Genomic DNA, 19,013 nt, shown 5'->3' on the forward strand with positions numbered 1-19,013 from the left:
CTGTGCAGACAAAACATCAGATAGTGCATTTGCAGGAAGAATGCACGACACAGACAAAATATAACCAACACAGTGATGTGTGGACGTATTACTTATACTCGTTACACCCCGTATATATAAATACAAAAACTCAGCGAACGTATTAAGAAACATTCGCGCATAATTTAACGAGGGAAATAGCAGAAGAATGCAAACATCATAGGTGAAATGTTTACAACTTACCATGGGGGTGATTCTGGGATACAAGATCAGGAGTGTTGTTATCCGAACTTAGGTGAAAGCCGACAATATGGGTGAGGAAGTGCAAAGCTGCAGAAAGCTGTGGCTCTAGTATTTCCAAAACACAAAGCGCGACTGGCTCCTTTTGCAGCCTTATTTTGTCCCCGACTGAAGGGAAAACGAGATGTCAGCCGATCGCAGGCAAGATGCAGTCTGCAGATCTATTACGTACGGGACGAGATTTCAGACCACCTTTTCCCGGAAACTGGAGAAGGAAGAAAAGAAAGAAGAACATGAGATATATATGCGAACTACTAGACGTACTAAAGGAAAGACGGTTTCAGGTCCACAACGAGATCGAGAAATATGATAGTCAAAATTACATTTCCAACTCGACGTATTTGCAACAGTAGGAGAAATGGTTTTCGTACGTTTATAAAAACATTCAGACATAACGCAGGTAATAGTCCGGTGGGTTACTCTGAGGAAAATCAGGCCACCATCTGTAAATCGCTCTGCAATATTACGTTGGTGAAAAACTAAGCTGTCATCTTTTTTCTTTACGAACAGAGCAGCGAATCAAAAAAGACTTTTCATCAGTGATGGCAAACAAAGTAGTACCGTCCGAATACTGAAACATTTTTACCTAGTGTTTCCAGAAGAAAAAACTTCCACTTCTAACTGCTGCACACAGCTGAATAATAACTACCTACTTTCGCATCAGCTTACACTGAGGTGACAGAAGCCATGGGATAGCGATATGCACATGTACAGATGGCGGTAGTATCGCTTAAACGAGGTATAAAAGGGAGGTCCATTGACGGAGCTGTCATTTGTAATCAAGCGATTCTTGGGGAAAGGTTTCTGACGCTATTATGGCCGTACGATAGGAATTAACAGATTTTGAACGCGGAATAGTAGTTGGTGCTACATGCATGGGACATTCCATTTCGGAAATGTTTAGGGAATTCAGCATTCCGAGATCACAGCGTCAAGAGAGTGCGTGAATAGCAAATTGCAGGCATTACCTCTCACCACGGTCAACGCTGTGGCCGACGGCCTTCACGTAACGACTAAGAGCAGCGGCGTTTGCGTAGAGATGTCAGTGCTAACATACAAGCAACACAACGTGAAATAACGTATCCGTCAGAACAGAGCGGTGATATTTGGTGTTTAAGAGCCAGGGCAGCTGACGACCGACGCGAGTGCCTTGGCTGACAGTACGGAATAGCCTGCAGCGCCTGTCCTGGGTTTGTGACCATGTCAGTTGGACCCTAGACGACTGGGAAACCGTGACCTGGTCAGAACAGTCCCGATTTCAGTTGGTAAAATCTGACGGTAGGGTTCGAGTCTGGCTCAGACACCATAAAGCAAATGACTCGGGTTGTCAACAAGGCACTATGCAAGCTGGTAGTGCATTCGTAATGGTACGGGCTGTGTTTGTATGGAATGGACTGGGTCCTCTGGTCCATCTAAATCGATCATTCACTGGAAATGGTTATGTTTGGCTACTTGGAGACTATTTTCAGCCATTCATGGACTTAATGTTCCCTAGAACGATGAAATTTTTATGGATGAAAGTGCTCCATGTCACGGTGCCACAGTTGTTTGCGATTGGTTTGAAGAACGTTCTGGATAGTTGTAACGAATCATTTGGGCACCCAGATCGCCCGAAATGAATCCCATCAAACATTCATGGGACGTAATCGAGAGGTCAGTTCCTGTACAATATCCTGCACCGGCAACACTTACGCAATATCTCAGTACTTCTGCAGGGGACTTTCAACAATTTGTTGTGTCCATGCCACGTCGAGGTGCTGAACTACGCCGGCCAAAAGGAGGTCCGACACGGTATTAGGGGGTATCCCAAGACTTTTGTCACCTTAGTGTATTATGTGGAATTGAATATGAATAGGTCTGCCGAAAGTAAAATGTGTACGAAGACAAAAAGTGATAAGATGCTTTTGAAATATAGAACAACACAGGAATGTTGAAAACTAGCTACGTGGAACGTATAAGTAATGCGGAGGCACTGAATCGAATTGGAGGAAAAAGACATTCGTGGCTTGACTAAAAGAAGAGGTCGGATGATAGGAAACATCCTGAGGCATCAGTAATACTCAATTTGGTAATGGATGCAAGTTTGACGCGTAAAAATTGTAGGAGACCAAGGCCTGGATGCAGTAAGCGGAATCAGATGGGCAGAGGTTGAAACAACCTAGTCTTCGAACTGAAGACGACAACGATAGCGTCTGCTGTGATCCCAACAGACATTTCGCAAGCACTGCTTCTTAATTGACAATGACTTCTTCACTCTTTAACTTGTAAATTTATTTTCTCAGCCAGTACTGGGGTCTGCTAGTTAAGCAAATATTTTATGGCTATCCAGGAGCAGATATAGACCCAGATCACAATTTAGTAAAAGAATCGAACGGAAGAATCAGGGTAGAAGGAAACGGGCTACTAAAGTACTGAGGAATAATGAGACGCGTTTGAAGATCGCTAAAGATATGGATACTGTGATAAAGAATACCACACTAGGCAGTTCAGCTGAAGAGGGATGAGTATCTTTAAAAAGAGCACTCATGGATGTTGGAAAGACAAATATAAATGCTGGGAAGTTAAGTGCGAAGGAACATTAGGTAACAGATGAAATACTTCAATTGTTCGACAAAAGAACGAAGTACAATAATACAGAATGAAATTTTCGCTCTGCGGCGGAGTGTATGATGATATGAAACTTCCTGGCAGATCGAAACTGTGTGGCGGACCGAGACTCAAACTTAGGACCTTTGCCTTACGCGTGAAGTGCTCTAACAACCAAACTACTCAAGCACGTCTCATGACTCGTCGTCACGGCTCTAATTCAGCCAGTACCTCGTCTCCTACCTTCCAAACTAGAACTTTTGTAAGTTCGGAACGTAGGAGACGAGGTAATGGCGGAATTAGAGCTGTGACGACAAGTCCTGAGTCGTGCTTGGGTAGCTCACTTGGTAGAGCACTCTCCCACGAAAGGCAAAGGTCCCGAGTTAGAGTCTCGGTCCGGCACACAGTTTCAATCTGCCAGGAAGTTTCATATCAGCGCACACTCCGCTGTAGAGTGATAATTTCATTCTGCAAACATCCCCCAGGCTGTGGCTAAGCCATGTTTCCGCAGTATCCTTCCTTCCAGGACCGATAATTCTGGAAGGTCTCAGGAGAGCTTCTGTGAAGTTTGGAAGGTAGGAGACGAGGTACTGGCGGAATTACAGCTATGAGGAAGTGTCCTGACTCGTGCTTGGGTAGCTCAGTTGGTAGAGCAAAGGTCCGAGAAAGGCAAAGGTCCCGCGTTCGAGTCTCCGTCCGAAACACAGTTTTAATCTGCCAGGAAGTTTCAAGTATAATAATGTTCGGGGAAGGACAGGAACACAGCAATACGAACCATTCAGAAATGAAATAATTAGGAAGTGTGGAAAACCAAGGCGAAATGGCTGTAGAAAGAATGAGAAGAAATCGAAAAAGAAATGATCATTGGAGAGATCGATCCAGCCTACAGAAAAATCGAAACAACCTTCGGTGAAGCTAAAATCTAGAGCGTCAAAATTAAGAGTGTACTTGGTACTCCTCTGTTACGCGTAGAGGAGAGAACGGGGAGGTGGAAAGACTACACTGAAGGCTTCTACGAGGGGGAGGAATTTACTGATGACATAATGGAAGAAGAAAGAGGAGGCTATAGGGAAGAGATAGGGAATAAAGTATTGGGGTGAGCTTGTAAAAGAACTTTGTAAGCAATAAGATTAAAGAGGAAAGAAGCGACGGATAATATTGCATCGCTGTTTCTATGATCAGTGAGCGAAGTGGCAACAAAACGACTATTAAAGTTGGTGTTGGAAACCTAGGAGAGTGGCGACGTACCACCAGACTTACTTAAAAATATTATCCATTCAATACAGAAGATAGCAAGAGCAGGTAAGAGCGAGAAATGTCACACAATCAGCATAAGAGCTCAAGAGTCCATGTAGCTGACAACAATAACATACAGAAGAATGGAAAGGAAAATTGAGGATCTGTTAGATGGCTATCAGTTTTGTTTCAGGAAACGTGAGGCACGAGAGACAGATCTGACGTTACATTTTATAATGGAATTAAGACTTGAGTAAAATCAAGACACGTTCATCGGATTTGTCGACTTAGAAAAAGCGTGCGACAATGTAAAACCGTGCTAGTTGCTCGAAATTCTGATAAATGCGTGTGTGAGCTGTAGGAAAAGATAAATAATATAATCGTATAATATGTACAACAACCTAGAGGGAAAGATAAGAATGGAAGACCAAGGAAGAAGTGCTCGCATTAAAAGGGTATGAAAGAATCCTTAAATCTTAATGTTGAACTATACACCGAAGAAGCAATGACGGAAATAAAAGTTTCGAGTTCGATTAAAAAGCAAAGCGAGTGGATAATATTTGCTAATGACATTGCTGTCCTCATTGAAAGTGTAGAGGAGTTACTGGATCTATTAACTGCTCACTGTGGTTAAACGGTTATTTACAAACAAATGTTAATCCCGAAACTCGCTACCCTCGCGTATGCGCCGTCACAAAACCTATCTCTTCGAGTATTGAGGAGCGAGCCGTTTCAGGCCTTGCAAACAGAGCCACTTTGGAAAAAAAGTTAAGCTATGGGCGAAACTGACAGAATAGATGTCGCTCACAACTCGCTCGTTTACTAAAGGAAAAAAAAACGTATATGGTCGAGCAGCGAATTACTAAATGTGCCACGAAAGGGAATAAATAATTACACGACTGTTTGCGACACGCCTAGCTCGGAAAAGATCATAATAGTATTGACGTGTGTCGAGAGCCAGAAATCAGCTGTAATTCGTCTCTGTAAGCAACGTTCCGAAACTTCTTGTTCTCTGTGTAGATGTAGAGATTTCTGGCTCTCGATATACGAGAGCAGCCAACGTATATCCGCCTGAGCGAAAGAACATTACGTGTCGAGATGAATACCAGCCGCTATTAATGTTTATATGAAGATGGTATCTGTTCTTGCAGCTCACGAAGAACGAAATTAAAATGAATTCCAGACTATTACTTATTACCCGCGGCAATCAATCTACCGATTCCTGTAAGAGTTCGAGCAATATGAGTGCATCCGCACTGAAGAAGATCATCGGCCGGTAAGCCTTCTCTATATGAAGATGATATCTGTTCTTTTGAAAGAAAGAAATGATCTTCATCGGTGCGGATGCACCCACATTGCTCAAACTCTTACTCTTAGATTGATTGCCTCGAGTAATGACTATGGTGGGCAGAGGCACTACAATTGTAGTGTGTGGACAGTAAGTTGGAAATGTTGGTCTCACGGAGACCGTGCCAGAGATAGGTTCCTGCAGTCACACCATGCTCAGTGTCCTCTATGGTTCAGTTGGGTAGAGCGCCTGCAATGTAAGCAGGAGATCCCGGGTTCGAGTCCCGAGCATCATACCTGCTTCGCGCCTCGGGCGACTAGGTTGTGCTATTAGTTCCGCCTCTACCGTAGCGCTGCGTGTTTTCCTCGCGTCCGTTTAGTGTCGTGTTGGTCTCCGTGCGCTTCGCATTGCTTGTTGTCGGCTAGTGTTTCGTGTTCGTGCGGCCCTTCCTGTCACGGCGTCGTCTCGCGCCGTGATGTCCACCATGGTTCCCACGAAAATTCCGTGTACAGGTACCGTCAGCTTCACCTTCGACAAATTCACGCGTCACGTCCAGCCCGGTTCTTTTGAGATACATGACAGGTTAGTCGATACAATTAAAGTCACTACTGATCAGGTGCATACTGCATATTTTGACAGGGAATTATATGTGTTTTTTGTTAAGTTTCTTGACCCGCTCCAGGCTGAGAGGATACTTTCTCGTCACGGTTCTCAGGTACCCTTCACGCATCGTGATGGTTCCACTAGTATGGTTCTCTTGGCAAATGCAGAAGTGATATATACGAATGTCCGGGTGTTTAAACCTTCGGCCCAAGGTAGACGACTGTTTTCTGAGGCCCGTTTTGCTTCCTTATGGGGAAATACGCCACATTCGAAAGGAACGCTGGTCTGCTCAGCACCGCTTACAGGTCTAGAGTGGTATTCGGTCGGTGGAAATGGTGGTCAAAAAACATATTCCTTCTCATCTACAGGTATGTGGTTACAGGGTCCATATTACGTACGGTGGCCAAGAAGGTAATCATCCGGTCATTTCCGTACTAATTGTCCGCGGCGTGTGATGATATTAAAACCTACATACGAACAGAGTAAAAAATCGACTTCAGCTGATCTTCTCCCTCAGTTATCTCAGACTGAATCGCTCCCTGTTACTGAGGAACGCAGTGATCCGTTGACCGACAACGCCCGTGATTTTCTCCCCCTGTCCTTGAGTAAGGATGTTGATGCAGTTAATTCCGAGGTGCCCGCCATGATTTCTCACAACAAGCGTCGCCGAACACAGGATGATGCGGCAGATGAACCTTCCCTATTGGCTCGCCCTTCCGATGGGCCTCGAGTAAAGGACCTCCTTTCTCAGTCTGAAATCGTGTATGAGGACGCCACAGTTGCTTTCACGCCTGTGCAGGAGATCCCTGACACCTTATCTGGCGTTGTTCCTGCTGTCGCGGTCGCCCCTTCGGAGACGCCCGTGAAGGAACCTGCTTCCGGTTCCCGCGTGTCTTCTCCAGCTCTCTCGGACACTTCTCCTGTCGACTCCGTTTCCCATCCCACTTCTGCAACTTCTGCCGCCCCCTCTGGGTCACAGCCTTTTCCCATGAAACAACTGATTGATTCGCAAGAGCCAGTGGCTGGCTGGAGTGGCCAAGCGGTTCTAGGCACTTTAGTCTGAAACTGCGGGACCGCTGCGGTCGCAGGTTCGAATCCTGCCTCGAGCATGGATGTATTTGAATCATTTTCAAGAGCCAATGGATCCCGTTGTTATTCACCAACTGTCCCTCCGTGAACCCATGATTGCGGACGAGTGGGATGTAGAGGCCTCTCCCTCGCAATCTGAAACGGAATACCCACATGATGCTCCCAAGCGACCGAACGCGGCAGCGTCGGCGCCGAGGAGCCGCAATGGAATCAGTAAACAGCCACAGAGAGCCGCGTCACGGCCGAAGAAAAAGCAGTGAGAAGATGAGAGTTCTGTTTCGTGGATCTTTTCTCTCTGGTTCAGCGATTGATTCTGGTATGGTTACTTGTATGTTTCACCGTCAACTGACGGATCTCTACTGTTCTTTGTTCTTCTTTCTGGGTTGAAGTTCCACGCAAGCATACCCATTTCTTTCTCTGAATATTTACAGATTATGTTCTGAGCTTCGGCTCGCCGCTTTGCGACAGTTTATATATCAGTCTGGGGCAGATGTTGCTTTTTTACAGGAAGTCTTATTCGACCAGGTTCTCAATCTTTTTTAATATAGTTTCCGAACTTTCTACGGGCACTGCCTTGTTTTATAGGGAAGGCATTCCGTTGATGGATTTCGAAGTACTCTACAGTGGAAGGGGGATTGGGTGCACGTTCTGTGATCTCAGTTTATTCCTTCTTTATGCACCTTCTGGCACAGGTCTTACTAATGCACATTCGAGTTTCTATAAAGAAGAAATCATTTACGTACTTCGTAAATCCCCGACAAAGATTATCTTAGGTGGGGACGTCAATTGTGTTCTACGGCCGGTGGATCAGTCTCCTAATTTTAATGTCAGTAAAGAACTCGGCGACCTGGTGCGCTCCTTGCGCCTGCTTGACGTGTGGGTTTCTCACTATCCCACACTTGTGCGACATACACACTTTACTCCCACGACTAGCAATCGCCTCGATCGCTTTTACCTTTCCGATTTCTTGTGTGGGCAACTTATGGATGTTGATGTGATACCAGCCTGTTTTACTGATCATTGCGCCGTAGCCGTCACGTTTAATTACGAGCAGCAACCGTTAAAATTTTTCGTCCTCCCTGGATGCTCAATATAGCCTATTTGCAAGATACCTCTCTTGGTGTCGTCCAGGAGGACGTATGGGTTCGTTGTTCTCGTACTATGGACCGGTACTCGTCTATTGTGGCATGGTGGACACTGCATGCTAAACCACAAATCCGTAGGGCTCTCATACGTTTTGGAGCCGCGAAGCTGGCAGACGATCGACGAACGCAAGAATTTTACTACTCCGCCTTACGTCAACTGTACAATAGTGCTACGCATGCTCCCCTACGGGTTGCTGATATACAGCGCATCAAAGCCAAATTGCTGCAACTCAAACGCATTCAATTGGAGGGATTGCGGACGAGGTCTCAACCACGTTCCCTTTTACAAGACGAATCGACGTCACTATATCATCTAGTCCATTTACGGGCGCGCCGGAAACGTGTGTGCCTTGCCTCCCTCACAACCGCTAACGGCCGCATGTTCACCTCTCATCCTGACATTTCTGATTTACACCTATTTTACTGATCTGTGCGATACCCATGTCCCGGCTGAAAACTCTCTCGATGACTTTACGTCCTTGCTGCATATGATGTTGTTACAGGATCTCAGTCCCGCAAGTCACCTGGAGTCGCCTGGATTAGACGGTATTCCTAAGGAGTTTTGTGTTCAATTTTGGCCACTCATTGGTGACACCTTAACGTCAATGGTAAAAGAAGTGATGCGGGAGTCTCACTTCCTGCTCCTTTTCAGTAAAGTAAACTGGTCCTCCTCCCGAAATCTACAGGTCACCCTGCGATTGATTCCCTCCGTCCTATTACTCCCCTTAACTTCGATTATAAAATTATCTCTCTATGCTGCTCGATACCATTATTGCCGCCCACCAAAGCTGTGTGACCGGACGCACGATACTGATTTCTGTTCTCGAATGCCACGATGTAATTTCGGTGGCGGCTGCCGCTAATATCCCAGGGGCTTTGCTTTTTCTTGATTTCCAAAAAGCGTTTGATCGTGTCAGCCATGATTTTTTAACGAGAGTGCTCACCGCTGTCGACATTAATAATGATGCTCGACAGGTCTTAACTCGCCTTTTTACCGGTACCAGAGTCTAGGTGATTCTGAACGGTCACCCTAGCCCCCGGATATCGATCAGACTGGGTTTACCCCAGGGAAGCCCTTTATCTACGTCACTTTTTTTCTTGTTCTTAGAGTCTTTACTTCACCGCCTCGCTATGCAATTACGTGGATGGACTATATTGGGGGAACTTTTTTCGGTCCGTGCATACGCCGATGACGTCATGGTTTTAGTACGACATGTCGAGGACATACTGAGGTTTAAGGATGCCTTTGATTCATTTTGTCGTCTTGCTGATGCTCGCATTAACGATCGTAAATGCACGTTCCTACCGTTGAGAGGCTTCGATCATTTGGTCATTCCTTGGGCGACGGTCGTCAATCGCCATAAGACCTTAGGGATCTTAGTGGATCGCATTCCGATCAAAATGGCGACACTAAATTGGCGTGAGGTTACGAGTCGCGTTCACGGGGCCATCCTTGAACATGAACGCCGTTCCCTTAGCCTCCTACACAAGGTACGGGTTTTAGAGACCTATGTCTTCAGGAAAGTATATTACGCTGCGCAGGTCTTCCTGCTTCCCGTGATGATGACCCACAGGCTGAAACAGCTGTCTGGTCGATTCCTGTGGCGCCGCCATATCTTTCGTGTCCGATATGAAGTCGTGGCCAGACCTCGAAAGCTTCGAGGATTGGGTTTTTCCGATATCAAAGTGAAGACATCCATTTTATTTGGCCGGCCGGGGTGGCCGAGCGGTTCTAGGCGCTCCAGTTTGGAACCGCGCGACCGCTACGGTCGCAGGTTCGAATCCTGCCTCGGGCTTGGGTGTGTGTGATGTCCTTAGGTTAGTTAGGTTTAAGTAGTTCTAAGTTCTAGGGGACTGATGACCTCAAAAGTTAAGTCCCATAGTGGTCAGAGCCATTTGAACCATTTTATTTGCCCGCTGCAATGTTTTATCTTTGAGTGCCTCAACTGTTGGACGAGTGTGTCAGCGGAACAGAGACGTCCAGCTGTCCAGCGAGGTGTTTGGGTTTGATCCGTCTATCAGTTCGAACGAGAGTGTCGGCACGTTCCAACATTGCGGGAGTCACAGCTGTATGCTACCGAGCGGCAAATGGGAGATCGGACAGATTGGCGCGATCGTGTTGCGATGATGACAGACGCCTCGCCCAATGACTCATCGTGCTTTTATTCAGTGCTAGGTCTCCGCAAAGTTCTGCAAGCGCCTATGAATATCTGCGATGTTCTGGTTTTTCGCTAAAGGAACTCAATGACAGCTCTCTGCTTGGAACGCGCCTCCGTTACACACGCCATTTTGAAAGCTACGTATAGCGCTACCACCTTTCGAAACTTCATGAAACTATAGGGGCTGACGCGGGCATATCCCACGATGTCCCACAACAAATTCAGTGATAAATTTAACATTAAAATTGATAGCCGCGAAGTAGAAGGGTAAGGCATTCTGCTACGTCGAAGCAAGTAACACATGACGGAAAAACAAGTAGGACGTAAAAATCGGACTAGAACAGGAAAAAAAGAACATTCTTCGTCAAGAGAACTACTGGCATCAAACTTCGACCTAAATTTGAGGAGAATTTTCTGAGAATGTATGTTTGGAGCACGTCGGGAACGAAGAGAATCTGTGCTTTTGAAATATTGTGCTATAGAAGGAATTTGGAAATTAGATAGACTGAGAAGGAATGAGTTGGTTCTCTACAGAAATGGCTAAGAAATGAACATATGGAAAACACTGACAGGAAGAAGGGACAGGTGTTAAAACATCAGGGAACAACTTCCATGATACCAGAAGGAACTGTAGAGGGTAAAGAGTGTAGGGGGAGACAGAGACTGGAATACATCTTACGAATAACTAAGATTGTAGGGTGCAAGCGCTGCTCTGAGATGACGAGGTTGGCACAAAGTGTAGAATTCGTGGCGGCTGTGTAAGAACAGTCACTAGACCAATGACTTAAAAATATATATAAAAAACAGTTCTCAAGACCATATTCATCTCTTTCAACTGATCTTCCAACTTGCTTGTCGTCTGCGACATGATTATAAAGTTATCGACAAACTTTATTTTTTATTGTTTCTCACTGAAACTGAGTTCCCATCGCAGATGTCTCATTTCCCTTCCTCCTTCGTCAGTGTGCAACTTGAATAACGTGGGGGACAGGTTACAAGCTGTCTCACTCTTCATCTCCAGTCTCCCCATAATCGCACTAGACTCTTGTAATTGCAGTCTGCTTTCTGAACTAGCTGCAGATAACTTTTCGCTTCCTTTATTTTATCCCTGGTATCTTCAGAGTTTCAAGGAATTTATTACAGCCAACATTATTAAGTGCTTTATGTAGTTCTACAAAATCTAATAAAAAAATACGCTGTCTTTCCTCAATAGATCTTTTAATATCTACGCCAGTATTACTTCGCGTGCTTCAATATTTCTTACAAAATCAAACTGATCACAGCCCAGGTCAGATTCTACCTGTTGTTCCTTTCTTCTGCAGATAATACGTGTTAACATTTTTGAACCACCACTCATTAAAATGATGGTTCGGATTCTCATACCTGCCAACAGCTTTCTTCGTTGATATAGGGATTGAAATGGCTATGAAGATGATGGAATTATTTCTAAATGAGGTCTACTCTTATCTGGTGGTGTGAGAATGTAACTACGAATGTGCTGTTAAACACAAATAATGATACATGATTTTCTTATACATGACTGTCAGCTGTGCAAGACTGTATTATGTGAATGAGTAGGTAGCCGTACTATATCTCCTGCGGTTTATAATTTCTTCTCTGGTTCAAAAAAGTTATATTCTTAAAATTTATAGCACATTTCATTATATAAAAACGCGAAGATATCACGACCGAATCCTATAGTGACCAACTGACTAGTGAAAGCATGCGCTTTAGCCAACTACGATCCTTACTTAGTGTTGGCAGCCTACTTCAAATGGTTCAAATGGCTCTGAGCACTATGCGACTTAACTTCTGAGGTCATCAGTCGCCTAGACCTTAGAACTAATTAAACCTAACTAACCTAAGGACATCACACATATCCATGCCCGAGGCAGGATTCGAACCTGCGACCGTAGCGGTCGCTCGGCTCCAGACTGTAGCGCCTAGAACTGCACGGCCACTCCGGCCGGCAGCCTACTTCGACAGGGTAAACGCACGTCACTGTTCTAATATGTTTCGGTTTGTTATCGCTTTATTAAAGTTTTAGTGGTAACTAGTGACCACAGGTGGTCGGTTTTTATATCCAATGCAGAACAGTTTTCTGCCGTCTCCAAGTTTCATATCAGGATAAGTAAACATTCCAGTACGACAGTACGATAGGGATGGGTTGGGGGGAGGGGGGGGGGGGGAAGGCGGTGGGTTACCAAAATTAGTAAGAAATCCTTTCCTCCGGATCTGGGAACTAGACGTCGACGTCGGCAGATTCTCTAGTGAGATGTTTTCACTACACAGAACTTCCCCGGATGGGACCTTCCGTCCAACGATGCCATACGATCATTTCCATTCACTACACAGCTGATCAACTTTACCCATGGGGAAGCTTCAGCTGGGTAGAACAACATTTGTTTGTAGACGATGTTTCACGTGTTCGATGATGAAGTGACAGAACATTATGGCACCACCAAGTTATCAGGAGTCTTTTATAGAAACGAAACATCATGTTACGGCCAAGCATTTCATCACGATTATTGTGTTTTGCTTTATACGCTTTGTGGTTCTTTAATGGGTGCAGGAGTGGGGAACATATGCTATTCATGAACAGAGAACTCAGATATTAATTTATTGTACATCTAATATCAAATAGTGAAAATAATATATAACTCTGTTGCTGCTGTAGCTGCAGCGTCAGTTGCTAGTAGTAGCTTTGAATGTTGAAACATATGCATGTGCCGCAGATTTACAAATCAGTCAGTCATCAATACTGTCGCTATTCAGTAGATCACGAGCGCTGGCCATTATGTAAGTCTGTAAATGTTATTCAACTGACAAACAGACAAAATGGGTTCAGTGCATGAATGTTCGAACTGAAGTACATCCGCCGCTGGAGCGGCGGAGAGGGAATGCTTGCTACTCATCGGCATCAGCGTAGTCGTTCATGGCTGCATTTTCGTGCCGCAATGGCAGCTCTAGGAAACGCGGCGGCGTAACTGGCGGCTCGCGTATTTGAAATTGCGGCAGACCGGAACGCGGGCGATACCGCAACGACGGCCACAGAAAGCTAAAGAAACGGGTGAGAACCAACATGAAAGTAACATTGTTTTCTTGTTATCAAAATAACAGTTTTACCACCAGTTACTTCCACTAAGTACTATGTTACTACTTTCCATCTCTAATTGAGAGAGGCACTGCAGGAAGAACAGAATGGTTAGCATTATGGTACACAAAAGTTAACTCGTCCACCAAAACACTTCCAATGACGCGACATGAAGTGTGTGGCTCTTTGGCCAGACGCAAAATGACAACGGCTTTGTACCCAATCTACTCATTGTATCTGTCTCACAGTGACCTCTGTCGCTCAGAAAGAAAATTGATCTAAAAGGGAAGCCTTCATCAGAGGTTCACTCCAAAAGAAATGTACACTATTTTTTAAAAAAATACATCTTTCATTCTACATGTTTTAAAGTTTTACAGAAAAAATGGTTCAAATGGCTCTGAGCACTATGGGACTCAACTACTAAGGTCATTAGTCCCCTAGAACTTAGAACTAGTTAAACCTAACTAACCTAAGGACATCACAAACATCCATGCCCGAGGCAGGATTCGAACCTGCAACCGTAGCGGTCTTGCGGTTCCAGACTGCAGCGCCTTTAACCGCAAAGTTTCACAGTGTGTAGATACATCCTTTAGGAACAATATTTTCATTTCTCCACATAATTTCCATCCCTCTCAACTGCCTTACGCCATCTTGGAACCAGCGCCTGTATACCTGCACGGTAAAATTCTGGACCAACCTGTTGGAGCCACAGTTTGTCAGCGTGCACAAGGAAGTCATCATCTTCAAACCTTGTTCCACGAAGAAAGTCTTTCAGTTTCCCAAAGAGATGATAGTCACATGGAGCCAGGTCAGGACTGTAAGGCGGGTGTTTCAGTGTTGTCCATCCGAGTTTTGTGATCGCTTCCATGGTTTTTTCACTGACATGTGGCCGTGCATTGTCGTGCAGCAGCAAAAATTCTGCTTTTGCCGATGTGATCGAACACGACTTGGTCGAGCTTGAAGTTTTTTCAGTGTCGTCACGCATGCATCAGAATTTTTGGTGGTTCCACTTGGCATGATGTCCACAAGCAGGAGTCCTTCGGAATCGAAAAACGCCGTAGCCATAACTTTTCCAGGAGAAGGTGTGGGTTTGAATTTTTTTTTCTTGGGTGCCACTCCATTGATTGCCTCTTCGTCTCTGGTGAAAAATGATGGAGCCGTGTTTCGTCACCTGTCACAATTCTTCCAGGAAATTCATCTCCACCATTTCCTGCTGTTCCAAAAGTTCGCTGCATACCGTTTTTCTTGTTTCTTTGTGAGCCAGTGTCAACATCCTGGGAACCCACCTGGCACAAACCTTTTTTAACGCCAACACTTTCAGTATTCTGCGAACACTTCCTTCCCCTATCCCAGCGTAGCGTGACAATTCGTTCACTGTGATGCGTCTGTCAGCAGTCACCAATTCGTTAACTCTCTGCACATTGTCTGGAGTGTGTGCAGTACGGGGCTTGCCGCTGCGAGGACAATCCTCAATATTGTCGTGCCTGCTTTCATCAGATAACCTGCTTCCCACCGACTAACTGTACTGCGATCGACAGCAGCATCTCCATACACCTTTTTCGACCTCTTGTGGATGTTTCCCACTGTCTCGTTTTCACAGCACAGGAATTCTATGACAGCACGTTGCTTCTGACGAACGTCAAGTGCCGGCCGAAGTGGCCGAGCGGTTCTAGGCGCTGCAGCCTGGAACCGCGCGACCTCTACGGTCGCAGGTTGGAATCCTGCCTCGGGCATGGATGTGTGTGATGTCCTTAGGTTAGTTAGGTTTAAGTAGTTCTAAGTTCTAGGGGACTGATGACCTCAGAAGTAAAGTCCCATAGTGCTCAGAGCCATTTGCACCATTTTTTTGAACGTCAAGTGTAGCACCCATCTCGAAGACATGCTGTGACGGCGCCACTCACGGGAACAGGTTGAACTAAGTTTGAAAACATGCAGGGAGAATGTATCTACACACTGTAAAACTTTCACACAAGCAGAATGAAAACTGTGTTTTTACAAAAATAGTGTGCATTTCTTTTGGAGTGACCCTAGTAGGACCTAGAAGATACGCAACGAATATTACTGGAATCACTCCGACCTTAGCTTCAGACAACCTAAAATACAGATTTCATTATTGAATAGGAACGTTAATATCCGACAGTGATTCGGTTACCCTCCCCTCCCCCCCCCCACCCCCCCAGCCAGAGTTTGTATGAAGGGAAGTTCCAAGATATTCGGGCTTCATACCACGGTCGTAGGTCGCTCCCATGGAGAGCGCCGCTGCCGCAGTGGGCGGCGTGTAGGCTTGTCCACTGACACACGAGTGTCTATAAATACCACAACCCTGCAGTTTTCCGGCACGTCTCGCTATTCTCTGCAGCCTTAGACATTTGCCATTTATTCTACTTTGACTGTCCGTCCCGTTTACGTTTTTAGATTCAGGTCGATACCTGTACAGTTTATGACGTTGTTTTCAGTTACCGTTCACTTTCTGAACTCTGTCGCCACTGATCACAGGAACCACCTGCCTGGTCCAGCAGCCATTGCGTCACTGCCAGAGCGAGTGGTCATAAATTGCGTTCTACCTACGCAGAGCATGATGTAAAAGTGGCGATGAGGATTTTATCACCGTGCAAGCATTCAGGTTGAGGCATGGATCCCGAGGTTTTAAAATTGTGGCATCAGCAGTTGCAACTACAACAGCAACAAGAAGAACAGCAGTGGGAATTGTAACGACAACAGTAGAAATTGCTGTTAGAACTACCGTGAAATGAACGACAGTCTTCAGCTGCAGCATTATCACCTAACCCTCTGATTTGTTTCAAAGAGACAAAAGGTTGTTCGGTGGTCAAATTACGTCATTTTATTCTTCAAATGGTTCATATAGCTCTGAGCACTATGGGACTTAACATCTGACGTCATCAGTCCCCTAGAACTTAGAAATGCTTAAATATAACTAACCTAAGGACATCACACACATCCATGCCCGAGGCAGGATTCGACCTGCGACCGTAGCGGTCGAGCGGTTCCAGACTGAAGCGCCTAGCACCGCTCCGCCACACCGACCAGCATGTTATTCTTCACTGTAAGGCAAGTCAAGTACCTGATACTCAGACTGCACTCTTAGTGTCTTCTAGTAACAAATTGTGCGAAGTTGTTCAAAACTATGCCCACTCCCTGACCCCAGTAGTTGCGTTTTTTTATGTTTGTGGTTTGCTCACTGACTGTTAGGTCATTAGATCAACGTATTTGCAAGTACGCTGAATATTAAACAGTGTCAGGAAACATATGCAGCATGGATCACAGACTTGCAAGATTTAGCAAACAAGTAACACTTTTCCTTAAAGAGAGTGATGCATGTATGCAGTATCATTAATCTGTGATATTGTTATACGCCTAGATCCTTACAGAGAAATTAGTGCAAAGGTTCGAGAGTTACTGGCCCAATCATGGCGACCTGCTAAAAATTGCCAATGTGCATTAAGTGACAGCATCAGTGTGTAACACCGAAAATGCAGGATGCATGGTACCTGCTACCGACGTATAATTTTTTTTGAGTTGTATGTAAATATTTGTAATTTAAATGCTTTCTTTTAATAAGTAAGGACGTTGCTTCACTGTATGTGTACACTTAGGTAGAAGTCTGTTGACGTTTCATTGTATTTATCTGTGTTTTACTGTGAAACTTATAAGCTGTGGGAAAGAAGCGAAAGGAATTGTTATTTGCATCGACTAGCAACGATAATAGCAGTGCTTGTGCGTTGTAAAATCTTTGTGTAGGGAGTTGTTGCGCAGAGCGTGCGGAGAGAGAGAGAGAGAGAGAGAGAGAGAGAGAGAGACGGGTTCCAGCGTTTGTAGTGTGCGGAAGTGTGGTTTTAACGCTCTCGCAGTAGAGAGTACCATTTTTAGCGGCATCATGTACGCGCGCCGGCGAGATGTCTAGAGCAGGAGTACTGACAGTGGACGGGCGGAAGAGGCTGTATTAATTACGATTGCCCGTTCCTGTAATTAGCCGTGGCTCCACAATATACTACCGTCTTCAACAACAGCAGCAGTTCCAGCAACGCAGCTTCGTCGTCGGCTCCGAGTTTCGTCGTATGCACAGCACTGAAGTAAGACTGTTCATTGGTAGAAAATATTAACGGCTAACCCAGCAGCACAACTGAATGTGATTTGATTGATAAGGTTTATTTAAATAATAATCAATTAAACTCAGGGCGATTGTGTCCTTATTGCCTCCAGACATTGTTACCAAGCAGGATCCTTGTCCCCCCTTTTTTTAATATGCCAACTGAGTGTCATAAGAAACAAACTGAATAGTTACAGCCAGTTTATTAATGAATAATTTCTCTTTTAAGAATTTTAACCTCAGTCTACTTTCAATTATCTGTCGTACAGCAGAGGCTTCAATATATGACTAAAGTAAAGCAATTTCATTTTTCAAGTTTGAGCATAAATCACTGGAAAAAATCCAAATCTAAAGAAATGCACAAATTAAGAGTGCGGAAGTTTTATTTATTTTACATATAGCTTGGGACACATGGCTGTTTGATTTGGTACCTATTCTAGTATTTAATTCTGTTCAAGTCACCTATTCCAGTATTTAATTCTGTTCAAGTCAGAAAAAAAGGATTAGTTGTTCAGAGAATGATATGAAATCCAATTTGCAAAATAAGTTACTGCGAAGTAAAAAGTGCTTGCTTTTTTCCAAATTTCTTTGATGACATTATGCTGAGGTCAGTGGAAGTCATTGTTCACGTAACGAAGTTCAGCACTAACATACAGTTTAATTGCATATTTTCAAATAATTACTCGATTGGCTTTTTCAAAATTTAACGCCTAGCATAGCTAAGGGTGACTTCTCAGCTTTCTTTATCACTACATACTCACTTAAAATTAGTGTAAAAAAAAGTGTCAACCTTTAGTTGCCACGTCAGCGTTTAATAATACATGTTTTTCTTTCCCATCATATCACCTTGTACAGGATTTTGGATGTAAATTGCCCAAGTGGGCTGGCGACCGTTAATTACTTCCTTTTCGTTCATTAGTGTAACTTTTGGATTCATGATCAGTGGTACTCCATTCTGTCCAGTGTTGTTCGTGAGTGAATGCACAAAATAACTTTAATTTTCCAAATTATAGCCCTGTTCGGTTTAATTACTTTTAATTTTAGTAGACGTTCCACCAGAAGGGTCGGTTGTACACTTTCCCCCTACTTATCGGTATCACTTCTTCGGGAAAGATAGCCTTATCGAATTAGAAAAAAACCCATTAGGCATACACCTGATCCACGGTCATATTTTATAGGCTGATTAGTAAGGGGGAGGTTACAAGGGTAAGCTATGTTTCACGATACTTCTGTTGTTGACTTACCATTAGCAGTCGCCATTATGTTTTACGATCAACTAATGCCAACCAATCAACATTATCATCATCCGATGTACTGAGAATTTGATCACCGACAGTCCAGTGAAGCGGAATTCAGTAATTAGAGCAGTAAATAACGAACAATGTTACTTCACATTGCTTGTAATCTGATTTCATTGATTTATGAA

Source organism: Schistocerca piceifrons, chromosome 2 (assembly GCF_021461385.2).
Source record: "Schistocerca piceifrons isolate TAMUIC-IGC-003096 chromosome 2, iqSchPice1.1, whole genome shotgun sequence".
NCBI classification, from domain to species: Eukaryota; Metazoa; Arthropoda; class Insecta; order Orthoptera; family Acrididae; genus Schistocerca; species Schistocerca piceifrons.